General features: G+C 34.5%; 1 protein-coding gene across 1 annotated transcript in view; it reads right to left on the bottom strand.

Moving 5' to 3' along the window:
• The window catches only part of CNTN5 (contactin 5), a 497,758-nt gene that overhangs the window by 19,880 nt on the left and 454,462 nt on the right, over positions 1-23,416 (bottom strand). The gene's annotated exons all lie outside the window — the stretch shown is intronic.

Genomic DNA, 23,416 nt, shown 5'->3' with positions numbered 1-23,416 from the left:
TGATGTAACACCTAATTGTAGCCATGTCCTTCTACTGAGAGCTTCAAAATCTTATAAATAAGGAAAACATTTCCCAGAAAATGAATTTGTTTCAGTCAAGAATGTCTCTCTTGCCTCAATTTACTTGATCTCCGGCTTCCTAATCTCCTGAGTTTAGCATTAGATGATATAGTTATTAAATAGGCTATTCACGATCAATATTCATATACACTGGCAGTCGGTATTATTAGATTACATGCATATTAGTTTCTTTGTGCCCAGCGGTAATTTTACTATAAAGAACGCAATTCCATGAATCAAATAAGATAAACATTGCTTAGTTACACTTTTGAATATTTATGAAGCAGTTCAATAGTATTTAGAGGCTATGAGGTGAGAAGATTTAAAATGCAGCAAGAACATAACATTGGATAAAATTTACTAAATAAATCTGTATTTATTTTTCCTACAAGCTGTCACCACGATCTAAAGAAAATATACTAAAGAATATTGGCAAGAAGTTTGGAAGGACCTCAAACACGTGGAGGTTAAGGACCATCCTGCTAAAAGATGAAAAGGTCAACCAGGAAATTAAGGAAGAATTAAAAAGATTCATGGAAACTAATGAGAATGAAGATACAACCATTCAAAATCTTTGGGATGCAGCAAAGGCAGTCCTAAGGGGGAAATACATCACAATACAAGCATCCATTCAAAAACTGGAAAGAACTCAAATACAAAACCTCACCTTACACCTAAAGGAGCTAGAGAAAAAACATTAGATAGACCCTACACCCAGCAGAAGAAGAGAGTTAATTAAGATTCGAGCAGAACTCAACGAAATCGAGACCAGAAGAACTGTGGAACAGATCAACAAACCAGGAGTTGGCTCTTTGAAAGAATTAATAAGATACATAAACCATTAGCCAGCCTTATTAAAAAGAAGAGAGAGAAGACTCAAATTAATAAAATCATGAATGAAAAAGGAGAGATCACTACCAACACCAAGGAAATACAAACGATTTTAAAAACATATTATGAACAGCTCTACGCCAATAAATTAGGCAATCTAGAAGAAATGGACACATTTCTGGAAAGCCACAAACTACCAAAACTGGAACAGGAAGAAATAGAGAACTTGAACAGGCCAATAACCAGGGAGGAAATTCAAGCAGTCATCAAAAACCTCCCAAGACACAAAAGTCCAGGGCCAGATGGCTTCCCAGGGGAATTCTATCAAATGTTTAAAGAAGAAACCATACCTATTCTACTAAAGCTGTTTGGAAAGATAGAAAGAGATGGAGTACTTCCAAATTCGTTCTATGAGGCCAGCATCACCTTGATTCCAAAACCAGACAAAGTCCCCACCAAAAAGGAGAATTACAGACCAATATCCCTGATGAACATGGATGCAAAAATTCTCAACAAGATACTAGCCAATAGGATCCAACAGTACAATGAGAAAATTATTCACCATGACCAAGTAGGATTTATCCCCGCGACACAAGGCTGGTTTAACACTCATAAAAACAATCAATGTGATTCATCATATCAGCAAGAGAAAAACCAAGAACCATATGATCCTCTCAATAGATGCAGGGAAAGCATTTGACAAAATACAGCATCCATTCCTGATCAAAACTCTTCAGAGTGTAGGGATAGAGGGAACATTCCTCAACATCTTAAAAGCCATCTACGAAAAACCCACAGCAAATATCATTCTCAATGGGGAAGCACTGGGAGCCTTTCGATTTGTGTGGAATCAGAAAAGACCCCGAATAGCCAGGGGAATTTTAAAAAAGAAAACCATAGCTGGGGGCATCACAATGCCAGATTTCAGATTGTACTACAAAGCTGTGGTCATCAAGACAGTGTGGTACTGGCACAAAAACAGACACATAGATCAATGGAACAGAATAGAGAACCCAGAAGTGGACCCTGAATTTTATGGTCAACTAATATTCGATAAAGGAGGAAAGACGATCCACTGGAAGAAAGACAGCCTCTTCGATAAAAGGTGCTGGGGAAATTGGACATCCACATGAAGAAGAATGAAACTAGACCACTCTCTTTCACATACACAAAGATAAACTCAAAATGGATGAAAGATCTAAATGTGAGACAAGATTCCATCAAATCCTAGAGGAGAACACAGGCAACACCCTTTTTGAACTCGGCCACAGTAACTTCTTGCATGATACATCCACGAAGGCAAAAGAAACAAAAGCAAAAATTAACTATTGGGACTTCATCAAGATAAGAAGCTTCTGCACAGCAAAGGATACAGTCAACAAAACTAAAAGACAACCTACAGAATGGGAGAAGATATTTGCAAATGACGTAACAGATAAAGGGCTAGTTTCCAAGATCTATAAAGAACTTATTAAACTCAACACCAAAGAAACAAACAATCCAATCATGAAATGGGCAAAAGACATGAAGAGAAATCTCACAGAGGAAGACATAGACATGGCCAACACGCACATGAGAAAATGCTCTGCATCACTGGCCATCAGGGAAATACAAATCAAAACCACAATGAGATACCACCTCACACCAGTGAGAATGGGGAAAATTAACAAGGCAGGAAACCACAAATGTTGGAGAGGATGCGGAGAAAAGGGAACCGTCTTACACTGTTGGTGGGAATGTGAACTAGTGCAGCCACTCTGGAAAACTGTGTGGAGGTTCCTCAAAGAGTTAAAAATAGACCTGCCCTACGACCCAGCAATTGCACTGCTGGGGATTTACCCCAAAGATTCAGATGCAATCAAACGCCCGGACACCTGCACCCCGATGTTTATAGCAGCCATGTCCACAATAGCCAAACTGGAAGGAGCCTCAGTGTCCATCGAAAGATGAATGGATAAAGAAGATGTGGTCTATGTATACAATGGAATATTCCTCAGCCATTAGAAATGACAAATACCCACCATTTGCTTCAACGTGGATGGAACTGGAGGGTATTATGTTGAGTGAAGTAAGTCAATCGGAGAAGGACAAACATTATATGTTCTCATTCATTTGGGGAATATCAATAATAGTAAAAGGGAATATAAGGGAAGGGAGAAGAAATGTGTGGGAAATATCAGAAAGGGAGACATAACATGAAGACTCCTAACTCTGGGAAACGAACTAGGGGTTGGGGAAGGGGAGGAGGGTAGGGGGTGGGGGTGAATGTGTGACGGGCACTGAAGGGGGCACTTGACGGATGAGCACTGGGTGTTATTCTGTATGTTGGTAAATTGAACACCAATAAAAAATAAATTTATTATAAAAATTTTAAAAAATTATATTGGCTATAAATATAATTAAATTTGTTCTTAATGTATGTAGTTTAGTGCAGATCTTTTACAAAGGTTTGTTCCCTTCCTTTCTTTATTCAAATGTTCTAAAATACAGAATGTTGAATAAAGAAATTTGGGGGAATATCTTATTATAACTAAGATGCTTAAATATGTTTGTGAGACCATCTATAAACATAATAACTTCTTAATACAAACTAATTAAATAGAAGAATAAAAGTTTTGATATGAAAGTTAATACTTTGGTGTAGAAGAACATTAATCTTTAAAAATTATTTTGTATTTTACCACATATAGTTTTCTCTGTATAAGGTGATAGGAATGCAGAGTTTGGAGAGGTATAGTTTTAATGTATGCATTAGAACAGACAAAAGTCACAATTCAGTGATATATCCAAATTGAGCTTGACAAAGAACAGTACATTGTAACCCAAATAAACTAGAAACAAAGATAGAGCAGTACTTAATGAACTGAAAATAAATGCAAATAAAGAAAAAGAATAAAGCCAAAGTTAATTCTTCAAAAAGATTAAAAAAATTATAAACCTCTTTTGATCAAGAGTGATCAGAGAGAAGGTGAGAGAGAGTGGAGGAAGAAGAGGATATACAAATTATTGATAGAAAATAACACCTCAGGTCTTAGAGAGAGATATTAAAAACAATGATAGAAATAAATGGTGGCTAAGAAAGTGGTCATGCAGATCCTGACCCAGGTGAGAACTGAAAAATCTTGGCAAACATCTAAAAGCATAAAAACAGTGGAGGAGAGTTTACTCTGGAATCTGAAACTGCAACAGGTAAGTTATAGCTTTTTTGTTTGAAAATATGGGGCAGCCCAGGTGGCTCAGCAGTTAGTGCCACTTTGGGCCCAGGGCCTAATCCTGGAGACCGGGGATCCAGTCCCATGTCGAGCTCCCTGCTTGGAGCCTGTTCTCCCTCTGCCTGTGTCTCTGCCTTTCTCTCTCTCTCTGTGTCTATCATAAATAAATAAATCTTAAAAAAAAAAAAAGGATAAACTATACTTGCTTAGGAAGAATAACTGGGAGAGTGAGTATAAATGTAGTCGCAACAACGAAAAACCTAATCTAAAAACAGCTGCATTTGGTGGGATTTTTGAGTTTGCTGCTGTTTCAACTGAGTGCATTCTTCAACATGTGAATTTTAAAAGCATGTATTTTAGAGATTTATTATAAACTATGTTGGGTGAAATGATGTGATTGCTGAAATTTGTTTCAAAATAATATAGAAGAATTGATTAAGTGGTGTTATATATAACACCATTCAATGGTGTTATTTAATGGTGTAATTTATTAGTTCTAATGGTTGAAGGTGAGTTGAATACATAGAAATTTACTATGCTTCTCTGTATATTTCACATATTTTTCATTTTATAAAATTAAAGAAAAGAAATATAATTTAAAAACAAAGGTCATAGTTGCCATAGAATCAAAACAATAAAGTAAGGATTAATCTAAGAAAAGATTTGTAAGACCTATATTAATAAAGATTAAAGAAAAAAAACCCAGAGGGATATACAATAATCGTGGATTAGGAGAATTAATATTGCAAGTGGATAATTCTCCCAAAATTATCTATATAGGCAGCTCTATTCATAACAGACCCAAAGTGGAAACAACGTTAGTGTCCATCAATGATAGAATCATAAATTGTTGGATACTCACACAATGTAGTTTGGGAGAAAGAGTGTGGTAATACAAATGAATCTTACCAATATATTGTTAAGTAAAAAATGCAAGACATAAAAGGCTCCATATAATTCCAAAAACTATGAAAACCAATCCGAACTCAGGATACTGGTTTTTGGGAGGGTATGTATAATGTAGTTAATACAAGGTGGGTCTCTAACTTCTAGTTAGTGTTTTGTCTCATGACTTGGACTATAGTTACACAGGTATGTTTACTTAGTGGTAATTCATTGAGCTGTACATTTACAATTTGTGCTCTTTTCTATATGTGGATTTCTTTAATTGCCCTTTTAAGAATAAAAAGTCTAATTTTGTAATTAGCCGTTAATTAGTAATAAACATTTTTATAATGCTAAGTATGTCTTAGGTAAAGCTTCCTTTTGTCTGTGTGTGTTCAGTCACTTTATAACATTTCTCAGTTTCTTAGTATAGTAAGCAAGACCATGGCTTACTATCTGTTCAACACTCATTGAGTTAATACCTCAAGACCACAAGTACATTGTCAAGTGTTAATATAAAACTCACTGCTCAAAAGCAAGAAAAATGTGTTGTAATTTAGTAATTCCCAAATGGGTCATTCTAAGAGAATGTCAATAAAAATGTTCCAAGCATATGTAAAATTAAATGGGTTGATGCCTTCATGTATGGTTTCGTTGTTTGTTATGCATACTTTGTGTGTACAAAATATGCGCTATATAATAGAGAGTGAGACTGTGGATGGATATAGGAGTTCAAGATGCTAGATTCAGGAATGAGAAAATTCTTTATTTACCTCTATTGTTTAGAGGTGCTATCATAAAATCAGATTTATGTAAAAGAGTAAAAAATAGGAAATAACTGTGAATATGATAAAAGATATCGTAAAAAAGATACCATCAATATCTTTTTGGTCTGTTATGTATATGAAACAATATATGCAGGCAAGTATTCTAATATTCCTGAAAATAAAATGGCTTAAGAAGTTTAGTAAAAAAATAGTAAAAAGTGGTATGGATTAGAGCATTTTTTCCATGAAGCAAATAAACAGAAGAAACACAGTAAATTGATTGCTAAGAACTCCATAGTTGCCTTTCAATAGGACAGGGGAAGGAGAGAGTTAAGCAACTGAAATGTTACTTTTACAATTTCCTTTGATCTGCTGATTTTTGAAAAACAAAAATAGTTTTTGTTAGCCTCCCAATCTATGAAAATAACCTAAAAGGAAATCTAATAATAGGGAAATGAAAGCTATTTGATTTAAATCAGAGTCTGTAGAATTTCAGAAAACGAAGAGTAGAATTGGCATCTTTTTTCTTTCTTTTTTTTTTCTTATTACTGTTTAGTTTTTAATATTTTTTGTTTTTATATAGTCATAATAAGAAGCCAACGGGAATCTGTAAAACAGCTGCCACCCATACACCACGTGGAAAATAAAATAGCCTTTGTTTTAGCCTTTTGGTGACTGGCTTCATTTAGGCTTCTTTTCTCTCTTTAATTTATATCTGAAATGCCATTTTTCACTGCATGCACCCTTACTCTCCCGTCCCCTGCTATACAGATTAAATGCAATCTGCCTGGCATGAGTTATCATCAGACAAGAGTAGGTCTATTTGTTTTTGTCTTCTGCTCTGATTAGAGAATCAGATTATGAAATACACAACAACAACAATTTCATCTTGTCCCCCCTTAAGAAATCTTCCTACAACCTATTTTATAGAGAAACATTCAATTGGTGTCTTTTGAGTGCAAACAATAACTGAAAATGGCTTTAGTGATGTATCTAAAATGAACTTCTTAGTTATATGTCCGCTGAAAGGTCTAAGATACACACATGCACGTCTTGAGCATGGCCCAGGAAAAGGGGTCTTGTGAGCATCATAAAATGGGACAAGTTGTTTTGTCTTTCATTTCTCTTAATAATAAGCATCAAAAAGTCTGGAATTGAAACTGGGACACTGTGTACCCCTTACTACAAAAATATATTGTCACTTACTGCTGAAATGATTCTAGCCATTAATAAAGCTGTTACAAAAAGGACCCCAAAAATACAAGCACCAAAAACTTGATGATCGTGGGAGATTTTGTTTCATAGGTAGAATATAAATATAATATTAAAAAAAGATTATGCCCAGAAAAAAATTATTTTATTCAGTAAATAATATTTTTACTTATTGATTTGTTATTTAATTCAGGAAAATTGAGCACATTTTAGGTACAGATATACATTCTCACAGAAACTGATACCCATATAGGGCACTGCATGAGTTACTCAAGAGAATCAGGATGCCAAGGTGTTCTGAAGTTATGGGCATGAGAGTTGCATTGTTTCCATGTCTTTCTCTCTCTCTCTTATTTACTTCCCATAAACATCCTTTAGGATTAGATCATGAGCTTTTTGAAAGCAGGTACTGGATCTTATTGATCTTTGCATTTCTGCTGCCTGAGACAGTGCCTACCTAATCCTTAATAAAGGCTTGATGAGTGAAGGAATGAAAAAATGAATCATCCAACTTCCATTATCACACACTTTCATTCATCCTTCTGCTTGATCTGGAAAAATCAGAGAAAATGTGATAAAATTTGGCCTTAGCTTTCTTTACTTCCCCTTCTTGGCAGACTGGCTTCTATTCTGATGTTGTATGCACATAAACATCCTAGTTTTCTCAGAAAAGCTTGTGAGTCTCTGCTTTAGGATTCGGGCATACCATTCAGAAGACAGTGAATGCTGGTGGATTCATAAATTCAAAACTGAACCTCATAATTTTCTTGCATAGGCCAATGTAGGGATGACAATCCGGATGGGACAGTCATGGTTATGCATGAATCAAACTCATTCAATAAATATAGTTCATTTTCGATTTTCAATCATGCTGCATGTCATAAGCTAGAATTTCATGTACTTCAATGTCAGTGCTTTTTACATTTAGTCTATATAGCCATGAAATCTGAAGCCACTTCCATGTAGTTAACCAAAGTTCCTAATTGGTGGTTCTAGGAGAATGTCAACAAAGTTGTTCAAATATTTGTAAAATACGATTAGAGGGATTAGTGCTTACATTCATGATTTCACATTCATTCTTATTTCCTCAGATGGTCATTTTTTGTAAGGTAATGCCAGGCTTACAGAAGGCAGTCATAAAAGCTTGTTGAAAAGAAAAGACCACCTGTTTTCTTTCAATAGCAGAGTCCTATCTAGCCTAATTGTGACATTTAGAAAGGCCCATGGGTGACTCACTTAGAAATGAAAGGGAAAGTATTACTAAAATATCCTGAAGCCCTTTACCATTAATTAGAGTCTCTTTCTGGTGGGCTAGGGTATGTCATCATTCTGTCCCTATTTTTATGCATAGCTATTCCTACCATTTCAATTGGTGTGACCATTCTAGTAAATAAGGGAATTAGTAAATTTAATAACAAAAATTAGTTTAAATTGATTAAATGCTTAATGATTTGAAAGTGTTAAGTTCATTGCAGATGAACATAACTGAGGTAAAAATGCTTGTAAAAGGCAAAAATGCTGGCACCTAGGTGGCTCAGTGGTTGAGCGTTTGCCTTTGGCTCAGGTCGTGATCCCTGGGTCCTGGGATGGAGTCCTGCATCGGGAGCCTGGTTCTCCCTCTGCCTGTCTCTGCCTTTCTCTCTGTGTCTCCCATGAAGAAGAATAATAAAAAATCTTAAAAAGCAAAAATGCCAAATGTGAGTTGATTATTAACAGATGGTATTGGGGGAACCCTCTACTGAAATTCTTAGAGGTGCTCTGTAGCACTAGGTACATCAGGGGAAAAAATGTAAAGATTAAGTCATCAAGCAAAAGGAGCAACAAGGAGTGAGGTCAAGACCTTAGGTTACGATTAAAAAAATCAACAGCAAAAAACAAAACCAAAATAAATAGAATCACCCTTGCTAGACTGCAAACTTCTAAGGGCAGGGACTCTGTCTATTTTTACTTGTTGTCTTACTCTACACATTTCACCAAAATATAGTCATTCAATAAATATTAGGTGATTCAATAAATGAGACTCAGATGAAACCTACAGACAGATCAGGGATTCCAGATCCAAATTTGACTGCCATTGTAGGTCACAGTCAGGAGCAAGTCAACTGAGGCGAAGTCAGAGTGAGAACTAGGCAAGGATTTGAGTCAGGGAGATCAAGAAAAGATTTAAGAGCCTTCAGGCCTTTACTGCCTGTGGTGAGGTCTCTAAATGACCCGGGCTCAGGCATAGACCCCCGTAATTACTATAAGAGAAAATACAAAGGCTTAGAGTCATTTAAGCCATCTACAGGTTTAGGTTTGATTATTTATTAAGGAAAATGCATTGAAGCATTACCATTAGATGTATTCTAGAGATACAGTTCATCAATATTAAAATTGTAGGTAAGAATGTACTTGACAGGAACCATATTCTAGAAGGAACTAAATCTGTGCACGTGACTTCAGAAATGATTTCCTATTTCTTACTTATCTCCTCTGTTTTTCTTGAAATATCAAAGGAAATTTCCCATATAAAAGCTTCATCTTGACTTCTTTTGGCTGCTTTTGTCTGAGGGTGAAAATAGTTTTCTACAGTAATTATTTAGACTCACTTATTAAAATCTTTGAGTAGTGCAAAAACATAGTCAGGTATTGTCTTAAAACTATTTTGATACCAACATTGGAGCAGTGTGATTTTCACATATATCAAAACATCTTGGTATCTTGATAAGACTTAGATGATTCCACAGCGAATAAAGATGTTGCTGAATTGAGAGCTCTGAATTCAGGCACTTTGTTTGTTTTAATCAGCTTTTTCAATTTCTTTGACAACTATAACACTTCTCCTAAACTGATGTCTCCTTGCCAATCTCCTTGCTGACTTTCCTCTTCAGTTAAATTTTGTTTTATCTATTTATTTACTTACTTTATAATATTGAAGTATAACTGACATACAATGCTATATTAGTTTCAGGTGTACAATATATATTGATTGATTCAACAATTCTATACATTATTCAATTCTCACCATGATGAATAGTCACCATTTCTCATAAACAACATCATTACAATAATTTTTATATATTCTTTATGTTGTACTTTTCATCACCACGACTTATTTATTTTATCATTGGAAGTTTGTGCTTATTAATCTCCATGATCTATTTATTTCACTCATCCTTCTAACCCTCTGGCGACCACTAGTTTGTTTTCTGTATTTAAGAGTTGGCTTAATTTTTTCTTTGTTAATTTGCTTTGTTTTTTAAATTCCACAATATAAAGGAAATCTTACTATATTTGTCTTTCTCTGTCTTACTCATTTCACTTAATACTCTCTAAGTCCGTTCATGTTGTCACAAATGGCAAGATCTCATTCTCTATTTTTATAGCTGAGTAATATTTCATTAAGATTTCATATATTTTTTTCAAAAGTGTTTTTGTTTTCTTTGGGTAAATACCCAGAAGTGGAACTCTCAGATCATATAGTTATTTCTGTTTTTAAATTTTGAGAAACCTCCATACTACTTTCCACAGTGATTGCACCAATTTACATTCTCATGAACAGTGCATAAGGGTTCTCTTTTTCCCACATCCTCAATAACACATTATTTCTTATCTTTTTGATACTAGCCATCTGTCAGGTGTGAAGTGATATCTCATTATGGCTTTGATTTGTGTTTCCCTGAAGATGAGTGGTGAGCATCTTTTCATGTGTCTGTTGGCCATCTGGAAGTCTTCTTTGGAGAAATGTCTATTCAGGTCCTCTGCCCATATTTAAATGAAATTAAGGGTGTGTGTTGAGTAAAGTCTTTATATATTTTGGATATTAACCTCTTATTAGGAATGTCATTTACAAACATCTTTTCCCACTCATTAGATTTCATTTTTATTTTGTTGATGGTTTCCTCTGCTGTGGAGAGCTTTTTATTTTGGTTTAATCCTAACAGTTTATTTTTGCTTTTGTTTCCCTCTCCTAAGGAGACATATCTATAAATATGTTGCTAAGGGTGATATCCAAGAGATTACCACCTATGTTTTTCTTTGAGCAGTTTTATGGTTTCAGGTCTCACATTTAGGTCTTTAATCCATTTTGAGTTTATTTCTGTGTGTGGTTAAGAAAGTGATCTGGTTTCATTATATTACATGTAGTTGTCCAGTTTTCTGTCTTTTCCCACATTTATTCTTGCCTCTTTTGTTGTAGATTTATTAACCATTTATGTGTGGGCTTACTTCTAGGTTTTCTATCCTATTTGATTGATCTATTTGTCTATTTTTATGTCAGTAATGTTCTCTTTTTATTATAATAGCCTTGTAGTATACTTTGAAATCTGGGAATGTTATATCTTCAGCTTTGTACTTCTTTCTCAATATTGTTTTAGCTATATAAAGTCTTCTGTGGCTCCAAATAATTTTTGAGATTATTTGTTCTAATTCTGTAAAAAAATTGTTGATATTTTAATAGGGATTGCATAAAATTAGTAGATTACATTTTGATGATATAAATTCTCCCAATCCATGAACATGGTGTAACTTCCCATTTGTTTGTGTTGTCTTCAATTTCTTTTATCAGTGTTCTATAGTTTTCAGAGTATAGGTCTTTCACCTCTGGCTAAATTTACTCCAAGGCATTTTATTAGTTTGGTGCAATTGTGACATTGTTTCCTTAATTTATCTCTCTGTTGCTTCATTATTAGTGTATAGAAGTACAACAGACTTATGTACGTTAATTTTGTATCCTGCAACTTTACTGAATTCATATATTTACTTCTAATAGTTTTTTGGTAGCTTTTGATTTTTCTATATGTAGTGTTATATCTGCAAATAGTGACAGTTTTACTCATTCCTTATCAATTTGGATGACCTTTATTTCTTTTTCTTATGTGATTGCCATAGCTAGGACATCCAGTACTCTGCTGAATAAAATTGATGAGAGTGGATATCTTTGTCTTGCTCCTGATCTTAGAGGAAAAGCTTTCAGTTTTTTACCATTGAGTATGATATTAGCTCTGAGTTTGTCATAGATAGTCTTTATTATGTTGCGCTATATTCCCTTTAAACCTACTTTATTGAGTTTTTATCATGAATGGTTGTTGTGTTTTGTCAAATGCTTTATCTGCATCTGTTGAGGTGATCCTAGGTTTTTTATTCTTCCTTTTGTTAATGTGATGTATTGCACTGATTGATTTGCTTATATCAAACCACTCTTATAACCCTGAAATAAATCCCACTTGATTATGATGAATTACTTTTTAAAATGTATTTTTGAATTTGCTTTGCTAATATTTGGGAGTTTTCCATCTATGTTCATCAGAGATATTGGCCTGTAGTTTTTCAAAACCAATTTTTTTTTTTTTGTAGTGTCTTTGATTTTAATGTCAGGGCAATGTCAACTGAATAGAATGGATTTGGAAGTTTTTTTTTTTTTTTCCTCTTCTGGTTTTTGTAATAGTTTGAGAAGTATAGGTCTTAACTCTTCTTTCACCGTTTAGTAGAATTCACCTATGGAGTCATCTGGTCCTGGACTTTTGTTTGTTGGGAGTATTTTGATTATTGATTCAATTCCATTACTAATAATAGGTCTGTTCGAATTTCTATATTTCTTCCTTATTTAAGTTTGGAAGATTGTATGTCTCTAGGAATTCATCTTTTTTTGTTTGTTTGTTTTTGTTTTTGTTTTGTTTTTGTTTTTCTAATTTGTTGGCATATTTTTCATAATATTCTTTTTCAATTCGTTGTATTTCTGTAATATTGGCTGTTACTTTCCCTCCTTTATTTCTGATTTTATGTATTTGATCATCTTTCTTCTTTCTTTGATGAGTCTGCGTAGTGGCTTATCAGTCAGTTTGTTTGTCTTTTCAAATACCCAGCTTTCAGTTCATTGATATTTTCTATTATTTTTTAAACTCGATTTCACTTATTTCACATTCTAACATTTATTTTGTCCTTCCTTTTACTAACTTTGGGCTTAGTTCTTTTCTAGCCCCTTTAGGTGTAAGGTTAAGTTGTTTATTTGAGAGTTTTCATGTTTCTTGAGATAGTTGTGTATCACTCTAAACCTTCCTCATAGAATAGAGGATGTCTCAAAGATTTGTGATGTTTCAAAGATTTAAGATCATTGTGTTTTCACTTTTATTTGTCTCAATGTATTTTAAAATGTTCTCTTTCATTTCTTAATTGACACATTGTTTAGCCTTCATATATTTGTGTTTTTTAATTTTTTTCTTGTAATTGATTATAGTTTCATACAGTTGTGGTCAGAAAAGATGCTTGATAGGATTTCAATCTTCTTAAATGGACTGAGATTTGTTTTTGCAGCCTAACAGTTGATCTATCCTAGAGTATATCCCATGTGCACTTGCGAAGAGTGTGTATTGTGCTATATTGGCTTGGGATGCTCTGTATACATCTGTTAGATCTATCTAGTCTAAAGTGTTTTTCAAAGCCCCTAGTTCCTTGTTGATTTTCTGTCCGGATGATCTATCCATTGGTGTACATGAGATGTTAAAGTCTCTTCTATTATTGTATTACTGTCAATTTCTCCCTTTATGTTTGTTAATATGTGCTAGATGTATTTAGTTGTTCCTATGTTAGATGTGTAGGTATTTACAATTGTTATATTCTCTTGATGGATTGAAGCCTTTATCATTTTGTAATGCCTTTCTGGGTCTAATACTACAATCTTTGTTTTAAAGTCTATTTTGTCTGATAGAAGTATTGTTACCCCATCTTTCTTTTGCTTCCATTTGTATGGGATATGTGTTTTCCTCCCTTTTAATCTGTATGTGTCTTTAGGTCTGAAGTGAATCTCTTTTATGCAGCATATAAGTGAATTTTTTTTTAAATCTCTTAAGTCACACTGTGTCTTTTGATTTGGAGCATTTAGTCTGTTCAGATTTAAAGTAATGACTGAGAAATATGTACTTATTGGTACTTTGTTAATTGTTTTCTGTTTTTTTTCTTTTTTTTTTTTTTTTGCAGTTATTGTTTGTTCCTTCCTCTCTTAGTGTCTTCTCTTTTGGTTTGATGGCTTTCTTTAGTGTTGGACTCCTTTCTGTTTATTTTTTGTGTATCTATTATAGGTTTTTGATTTGTGGTTGCCATTGTGTTCTAACATGATGTTTTATGTATACAGCAGTCCATATTAGGTTGATAGTCAATTAAGAACAAATTATAAAAGCACTAAATTTTTACTCCTCTCTCCATGTTTTATGTATATGATATCATATTTTACATATTTTTTTATCTTATACATCCCTTACTAATTTGTGTAGATATGATTTATTACTTTTGTGTTTTAACTTCCATACTGGCTTTTAAATATTAATCTACTATCTTTACTGTATTTTGTTTGTGTGGGAAACTTTATCTTGACTATACTGAATGATAATCTTGCTGTGTAGCATATTCTTGATGGTAGATTTTTTTTCCTTTCAGAACTTTGAATATATCACCCCAGTGTGGCCTGAAATTTCTGCTGAAAAATCAGCTGATAGCCTTATGACATTTCACTTGTATGTAACTGTTTTCTTTCTCCTTGTTGCTTTTAAATGATCTTTTTATAATTATTTTTTGCTAGTTTAATAATTACATGTCTTAGTGTGGGCCTCTTTAGGTTCTTCTTGTTAGGAGCTCTGTGTGCTTCCTATAACTAGATGCCCTTTTCTTTCCCTAGATTAGGGACATTTGCAGCTAATGTTTCTTCAAATAAGTTTTCTTCCCCTTTCTCTCTCACTCCTTCTTCTGAGATCTCGATAATGTGAATATTATTATGTTTGATGGTGTTGCAGAATTCTCTTATTTTTATTTTTAACTTTTTTTTTTCCATGTAGCTTGGGTGCATTCCATTGCTCTGTCTTCTAGATCACTGATCCATTGTTCTGCATCCTCTAATCTGCTCTTGATTCCCTCTAGTGTATTTTTCATTTTAGTTTTTTAGTTCTTCAGCTCTGCTAGTTCTTTTTTATATTTTCTATGTGTTATTCTCACTGAGACCTTCTGCTCTTTTTTTTTTCTTAAGTTCAGTAAGCATCTTTAAGACCATTACCTTGAATTTTTTATTGCTTATCTTTATTTCATTTAGCTCTTTTACTGTGATTTGGTTTTCTTCTTTCATTTGGAGCATATTCCTCTCTCTACTTATTTTGTCTAACTTTTTATGTTTGTTTTTATGTACTAGGTAGATCAGTTACGTCTTGAAAGTTGTAGCCTGTGTAGAAGAGGTCCTGTAGTGAAATATATCCCATTTGTATATTTGGGGGATATATATCCCCCAAATATGGTGCAATTCCACATGGTCACCAGAATCCAATGTTCCAGAGGTTTCTCCTGTGTGAGCTTCTGTGGCTGAGCCAAAATTATCTGTTGTGGACACACTGGGCAGAGTTTGCTACACAATCTGTTAAGAGGCTTGGCATGCAGCTGCTTCAGGATCTTGGTGAGTAGAGTTATCAGTCTACCTAAATCTTTGCAATTAGCCTCTTTGCCACAGCTGCAGGTGGGTACCAAAAGACAGGGCTTACACCCTGCAGAGCCAGCTAGGAGGTTCAGCTGTAAGAACTGCCAGCATGCTGGTGTGTGGGTTACCCTCCCTCAGCAGAGGGAGTTACTTTGGAGTGGTGTCTTCCAGGCCAGGGCTACCTGCTGGGAATGATGGAACAGGATGGGGGTGGCTCCACCAGGGACACTGGGCAAGGAGAGGGCATGTGGTGTTAACAAGGTAATTGGAGAATGTTAGCACTGGTCCTTGCAAGTGTCTGGCTACCTAGACTGGGAGAGGGGGAGAAAAAATACTAGACTTTTGTTCCTGAAAACATCTCCTGCAGTTCCTGATCCTCCTGCACATGTTCTAAGGTTAGTCAATAAATCTTCACATATATCCCAGGCACTTTTCAAACTGGCGATTTTGTGCTGTGTCTGAGGCTGAGCTATTTAGTATGCTGGCTTGTTAAGGGTGTGGACTTTCCTATCATATTCTAGCTGTTCAGGAGTTAAGGCCACTGGTTTTTTAAGCTCTTGGTGTGAAGTCTCACTGGTTTTTAAAAGTCAAATGACATGGGAGCTTATCTTCCCTGTGCAAGTCCCCCAGGCTGGTTTGCCTGGGGTGAGGTCTGTCCTCTTGCTTCTCCACACTTGTGACCTCCCTCTTCTTTGTGCTTGGCCAGCACTGCAGCTTTGGTTCCCAACTGTGTCTTCAACACTTCTCATCTTTCAGATGTGGTCTTCACAGATTAGCTGTGGATGGTCTGTTCTGCCAGTCTTTAGATTATTGTCAAAGTTAGTTGTTACCTTGGGGTGTCCATGGGATGAAGTGAACTTGGGATCCTCCTACTCTGCCATCTCCCTTCCTTCCCAGCTATATTTCTAAGTGTGAAGTGTGCCAGGACATAGATTAGCTCCTTCTCACTCCCTCTCCTATCAGTTTATTTCCTTTTTACTTTAGGTGATTTCATCTAGAAGCATGTCTTTAAATACTTCCTCTATGACTGCTGCTTTGGAGTGGTAATGTTTTCACCCTGATCCCTTAGACTCCAAACTCATATATCCTGTTTTCTACTTGACTTATCTCCCTACATTTCTAACAGGTGTCTTAAATTTTAGTTAGCCAAAACAGAATTCTTAATTTCCCACCTTCAGATCTGTTCTTAGTCCAGTTGTCCAGTTTCTTATTCTTTTTTAAAAATTATTATTTTTTAAAGATTTTATTTATTTATTCGTGAAAGACACATAGAGAGAGGCAGAGACATAGGCAGAGGGAGTAGACATCCTGTGGGGGAGCCTGATGCAGGACTCCATCCCAGGACCTTGGGATCATGCCCTGAGTCAAAGGTAGATGCTCAACCACTGAGCCACCCAGGCCTCCCTTCTTCTTTTTTTAAAATGGCACTGCCATTCATTCCTTTGACCAAACTCATGATGTAGAAATCATTTCTCTTCTCTCCATATCTGATAAGTCAGCAAATCTTATCAGCGCTGTGTCTGAAATATATTTATTTCTCTCTTATTCCATTGCTATGACCTTAGTCTAAGTCACCATGATTTCTTACTTGGATGATTGCAAAAACCTCCTAACTTCTACACCTGACTTTTCTTCCTTCTTCCTTTCATTTTTCACATAAGAATATCCAAAGTGATGTCTTAAAAAATGTAAATCCAACCTTGTCACACTACTCTCTTTAAAATGCCACAATGGTTTTTCATTGCATTTGAAAGAAAATGAAAACTCTGTAATCTATATATCCCTACATAATCTTATCTCTGCTTTCTAACTAACTTTTTACTTTTAATTCTATTCATACCATTGTTCACTAAGATTCCCTAAAGGAACCAAGTGTGTTCTACCTTTAAACTTCTATATGTATTGCTATTTAAGTTTACTTTACTTGTTTGTTTTTCCTTCCTTCCTTCCTTCCTTCCTTCCTTCCTTCATTCTTTCCTTCCTTCCTTCCTTCCTTCCTTCCTTCCTTCCTTCCTTCCTTCCTTCCTTTTTTTGTCTTCTCGCATTAGGACTCAACATTCATAAGATCAGAGTTTTTTCAATCTTATTCACACATTTTAATTCAGGGAAAACAACAGAGGTGGCTGAAAACATAGTCTCCGCTATTTTCAAAATGGCACAAAGTTAATGCCTTTATAGTAACTAACTCTCAAATACTGCAGGTAAAGTTATAATTATGGATAGAAAATGATTGGTAGAACTGATATAGTAGGTACCTAAAAACTGAAACCAACTCCATGAGTTTGGTGACAGAAAAATACTTCAGAGTTCTACCACTAGTAAATTCAGCTAGGATTGTGGTTGGGATAGAATAGAGAAGGGAGGTAGTAGTGAGATAAAGTATTAAACTTTAGTAGGTTACTATATTATACTAATATTTAATCAGTGAGATCTTTTAGTAAGCAAAAAAAGAAAAAAAAAGAGTAAGTCCTAGGGTAGATAAGGCTAAGGACAGAGGTAGATCTCTCCTTAAAGGGTTTAAGAGTGCAGAAAAGAGAGAGAGGCAGAGATGCTGATAAGCCTTATTTATACCACATTTATTTTTAAACCTACATTCAACTATCCAGTTAAGAAATAGTATAAATATAAAATAGTTTTTGCTGACCATATATTACCTGAAATAATTGTTGATGTTGCCTTTGGCCACTGAATTATATAAAGTTTTCTTTTTCTGATTATAAAAAAGTATACATTTAATTATATACGTGTGTGTGTATGTATGTATGTGAGAATATATATATATATATATATATATATATATATATATAGTTACAAGATGACGTTTTCCCTTAATTTTTATTATTTCCTTTCTATACTGCCTTGGGGCTTTGTTCTTTTTCTTGCTCTTTGAGTGTAAGTTTAGGTTGTTGGAGAATTCTCTTGTATTCTGTATTGCTATAATCTTCCCTCTTAGAACAGTTTTTACTGCATCCCAAAGATTTTGATTCCCTGTGTGTTTATTTTTATTTGTCTCCATGTGTTTTTTGATTTCCATGTTGATTTCTTGGCTGACCAATTCATTATTTAGTTGCATGTAATTTAACCTCCATGTATTTGAGTTCTTTCCAGATTTTTTCTTGTGATTTCTTGTGTTGTGGTCAAAAAAGACGCATGATATAATTTCAATGTTTTTGAACTTATTGAGACTTCTTTTGTGGTTTAACATGATATATTCTAGAAAATGCTCCATGTATACTTGATAATATGCATCTCTTCTGTTTTGGGATAGAGTGTTCTGAATATATTTGTTAGATCCATTTGGCACAATGTGTCATTTAGAGTTGCTGTTTCCTTATTGATTTCCTATCGAGATGATCTATCCATTGATGTACATGGGCTGTTAAAGTCCCCTACTATTATATTATTACTGTCACTTTTTTCTTTTATGTCTGTTAATTGCTGCTTTATGTATTTAAGTCCTTCTGTGTTGGGTGCATAAATATTTATAATTGTTATATTCTTTTGTTAGATTGTTCCCTTTATCATTATGTAGTGTTCTTTTTTGTCTCTTGTTTTAAAGTCTATATTGTCTGATAGAAGCTCTGCTACCCCATTTTTCTTTTTGCTCCAATTTACATAGTATTTAGTTTTTCAGCCCTTCTCTTTTAATCTGCATGTATCCTTAGCTCTGAAGTGAGTCTGTGTAGGTAGTGTATAGATGGTTCTTACTTTTTTCAATCCTTTTCACTGGAGCATTTAGTCCATTCACCTTTTTTTTTTTTTAAGACTCTATTTATTCATGAGAGGCACAGAGAAAGAGGCAGAGGCACAGGCAGATGGAGAAGCAGGCTCCATGCAGGGAGCCTGATAGGGGACTTGATCCTAGACCCCGGGATCACGCCCTCAGCCAAAGGCAGATGCCCAACCTCTGAGCCATTCAGGTGTCCCAAAATTTCAGGTTTTTTAAAAAGATTATGTATTTTTAACCAGCCTGGACAGCATATAGTAGGATGGTAAATGGTAGATGGTAGATGATGAAATTAGAAATCATAACAGTAAGGAATACAGAATTTTAGCCTAGTACTTTTTTTTACTATACACCCTACTTTTCCATCTGCCATTCACATTTAAAGTAACTATTGAGAGGTATGTACCTATTGGTACTTTGTTAATTGTTTTCTGGTTGTTTATGCAGTTCTTCTCTGTTCCTTTGTTTGTGGTTTGAGAGGGTTTTTTAGTGTTATGCTTAGATTTCTATTTTTTGCTTATCTATTGTAGGTTTTTTGACTTGACAAGATGCCATATTCTTAAAAACAATTTATAAGGCACTATAAAATAGTATAAATGTTGCTGTGTCTTGGATTTTGTGTTTCTAAGTAAAAATAGTTGTCAGGATTTTTGTTAATTTATGTGAATTTAAAATGCAGTCATTGTGATGATTATTCCAGAATTTGGTTCCTATTAACATTCTATTCTTAGGGATATTCCCATTTTTTGGATACATATCCACTTTAAATGACATATATTTGGCAAAAATGTTGTGCTCTGACACTTTTGAATATTACTCCTTAATGGTCTTGCTTTTGATCTCTAGTCAAGCCTTGGTCATAGCATTCCATAAAACTCTCACCAAAGTCACTAGGTACTCTGCATTCCCATATCCATTTTGCAATCACAAGCCTCATCTTTCTGAATTTTTCTGCAGAATTTCACTCAGTAGAACAATTTTTCTCCTAGCTTCTGAATTTCTTCAGAAATCCTCCCTTAGTTTTGTTGGCCAGGCTGTCTTTCTTTATTGAGTTCCAAATGGTCAGGCATCAATTCTGAAACATCTTCTTTATCAACATCAGTGATCTCAGCCAATATATACATAAAAACCATTTATATACTGATGATTCCTTGTAGTTAAATCTCCATCTCTACCTTTTCTCTTGGCATTAGATCTCTTGATAAGTCTTTTGTGAAATAAAAGTCTCATAGAATTAAAACACACTTAAACCAGAATCCAAGATTTGTTTTTTACTAACACCCACTCTTCTTTCTCTGTCATCTTATGTGAATGACATGCTATTCACTTAGTTTCTTGGGTCAAAAACTCTGGAAATATTTTTTATTCCTTTCCTTTTCTTAGTTCATACTGAATTCATTTTCAATAAATTCATCTATATAAAATATACACCTATATAAAATATATTTTAATGTATATAAAATATACATCTATATAAAATATATTTTAAAAAGTCCACTTCCCTTCAGTTTCATTGTGACTGTTCCAGTCAAAAGCAACTTCATTGTTTGGGGTGCTTGGGTGGCTCAGTTGGTTAAGTATCCAACTTGTGATTTCAACTCAGGTTGTAATCTCATGGGTTGTGGGATTGAGCCCTGCATCAGGCTCTGTACTCAGCAAGGAGTCTACTTGAGTTTCTCTCCCTCTCCCTCTGCCTCTATCCCTGCCCCCATTCTCTCCCTCTCCCTCTCTCTAAAATAAATAAATATTTTTTTTTTTAAAAAAAGCAATTTCATTGTCACCTAGGTTGGAACAACTACCTTTCTCTGTTCTCCCTGATATCTTGTCTAGAATCTATTCTCTACCTCTTAGACTAAGAGAGGCTTTTAAAATATATCAGATACTGACTTGACTCTTCCTGTTCAAAAATCTTTTAATTCCTTCTCCTTATACTTGGGATAAAATCCAGACTCCTTTCTGTGATTCACAATACTCCATATAATCTGGTCCTTGTCTTGGTGCTCTTTCTAACATTTTGCTACCCCCTCCCTGTTCTTCACTGCTATCTCATGCAAATCACTGCCTTCCTGTTCTTTGAACAGGCCAGCATACTGTTACTTTAGAGACTTTGAGTTTGCCTTGTCTCTACCTCTTTCTCTGTCATTTGGTTACATTGCAATTCAAATGTCATAATCTCAGAAAGGGTGACTTTTCAAATCTTTATAAATAGCACACTTCCACTCTCTACCTTCTTATTCAATTTTATTTTTCTACATAGTATTTATTATAATTGAAATCATATCACACATTGATTTGTTGATTTGTCTATTATTTGCCTTTCCTACTTCAATATGAGCTTCATGAGGACAGACATCATTTTGCTCATTGTTTTATCCCTACCATCTAGTTTAAAGTTTGAAAGATACTTAGTGATTCTTCAAAAAATATTTGTTGAGTTAATGAATGAATGATTTATATTTAGAAAAAGAATAATTGTGCACAAATTTAAATCTTATGTGATGTTTGCAGGACCTCCAAGAGAGTTATTATTATACTGTGAGTCACAGTGGGAATGTGGATGTCATGTAGAAAAAAAAAAAAAAAGAGAGTGACTGGCTGTGTGAGAGAAATACCACTCTGAATTGTGGAAACCTGGATCCCTTGCTCCTTTGTTCACCAAAGATACACTTTGTGCCCTTCTAAAAGTATGCACACCAGATGTTTTGATTCAGAAGTCTAGGTTAGTCTATACTTATGTAGTTGTTTTAGGTTGGGGTCTCCAGAAACAGAGATTGAGACAGAGACTTGAGTGCATATGATTTATTTTGAAAGTGCTTGCAGGCAAACCTTTAAAGAAAGGAGGAGAGGAGGATGAGGAAAGAGAGGGAGCTGAGCAATTGATTATCTGGATTAATTACCTGGTCTCAGGTAATCAATCCAGCCTTGTCCTGATGCACACAGCAAAGGCTCTGCATTGTAAAATGCACCATAAAGTTATTTTCTCTTTTTAGTCAAGGGACCAGTGTCAGTCAGTCATTGGCTTTGGATTGCCTATTTGTGGGAAGGAAATTTTTCAGGTAAAGCAGCACCCCTCAGTGAATTCTCCAAAGGAGAAACTGAAACCATTAGCAGCCAACACTTGCAGAAGCTGGGGGGATGTGTAACTGGCCCACTGAAGGAGAGCAGGGTAGGCTACCCCAATGTCTTCCATAGTGATATTAAAAGGGGCTGATTGTGAAGCATAGATATTCATTCATTCAACAAATATTTATTGTAGCTGTCATGGGCCAAGTACTACTGGTTGCTGAGATTCATTGGTGAATAGATACGGTCCTGTGGCATGGATAGGGAAACAAGGAGATATTAATTAAATAAATATCCAATCATAATAAGATACTGAAATATGACTCCCAAATAATACATTGAAGCAATATTATAAAAAATAAATTCATGACATTGCATAGATAATAGTTTCAAAAATGGTCCTTCCTGTAACTTTTAAGAATGATTGTGTGAATTCTTTATCATAGAAACCATTATCTAACGCTAGCAGCATATTAATCAAATATTTCTCAAGCATTATTTAAAGCCTCAAGTAGAATTAAAAAATGTGTTTTCAGTCTGAAACCATGCTGGTGTACAAATCCTATATTTAGTCACTATTTAAGTTTAAAGGGACCTAAGATCTTGGGTTGGATGCTAATTATTTTTTGTCTTTTAGAAATTATCCCCCTAAATCGTATCCCTTACTGGTTAAAACATAAAGTAGGGATCAGAATTTATGGAATATTCAAGTTCATAGACTACTTATAAGGCTCTAGTTCATGTGGAGGCCAAAATTTCATTGAAGTCATTGCAATGTTATGAAATTTTTACCATTATAAGGCTGGCATAACTGTGTTTGCAAATATCAAAATTTAAAGGACAAAAAGTGATTTGAATAAATAGATATAGATCACCAAGTCCAAGTAAATTTAGAGAAGTCAGCATAAGAGGTAAGATCTGCCCAGACAGTATAATAGGAAAACTTGTTTTATACATTAAAGTATTAGGATGAAATACACAAAAAACATTTCTTCTACAAAAAAACAAAAACAAAAACAAAAACAAAAAAAACAAAAAAAAACACAAAAAAACAAAACATTTTTAACCACCAACAAGTTGGATATCAATAAATATCCACCTGTAGCTCCTGATTTTTATCTGAAGGTCTATTTTCATCTCCTTAAAAAAATTATTTACATGGTAATATGGAAACTACTACACTAAAAAATAAGCCAGCTAATGAACATGTCAGTAAAATAGTATATTT

This window comes from Vulpes lagopus, chromosome 15 (assembly GCF_018345385.1).
Source record: "Vulpes lagopus strain Blue_001 chromosome 15, ASM1834538v1, whole genome shotgun sequence".
Lineage (NCBI taxonomy): Eukaryota > Metazoa > Chordata > Mammalia > Carnivora > Canidae > Vulpes > Vulpes lagopus.
Note: the sequence above shows the minus strand (reverse complement) of the source record. Positions and strands in the feature narration are given on the sequence as shown.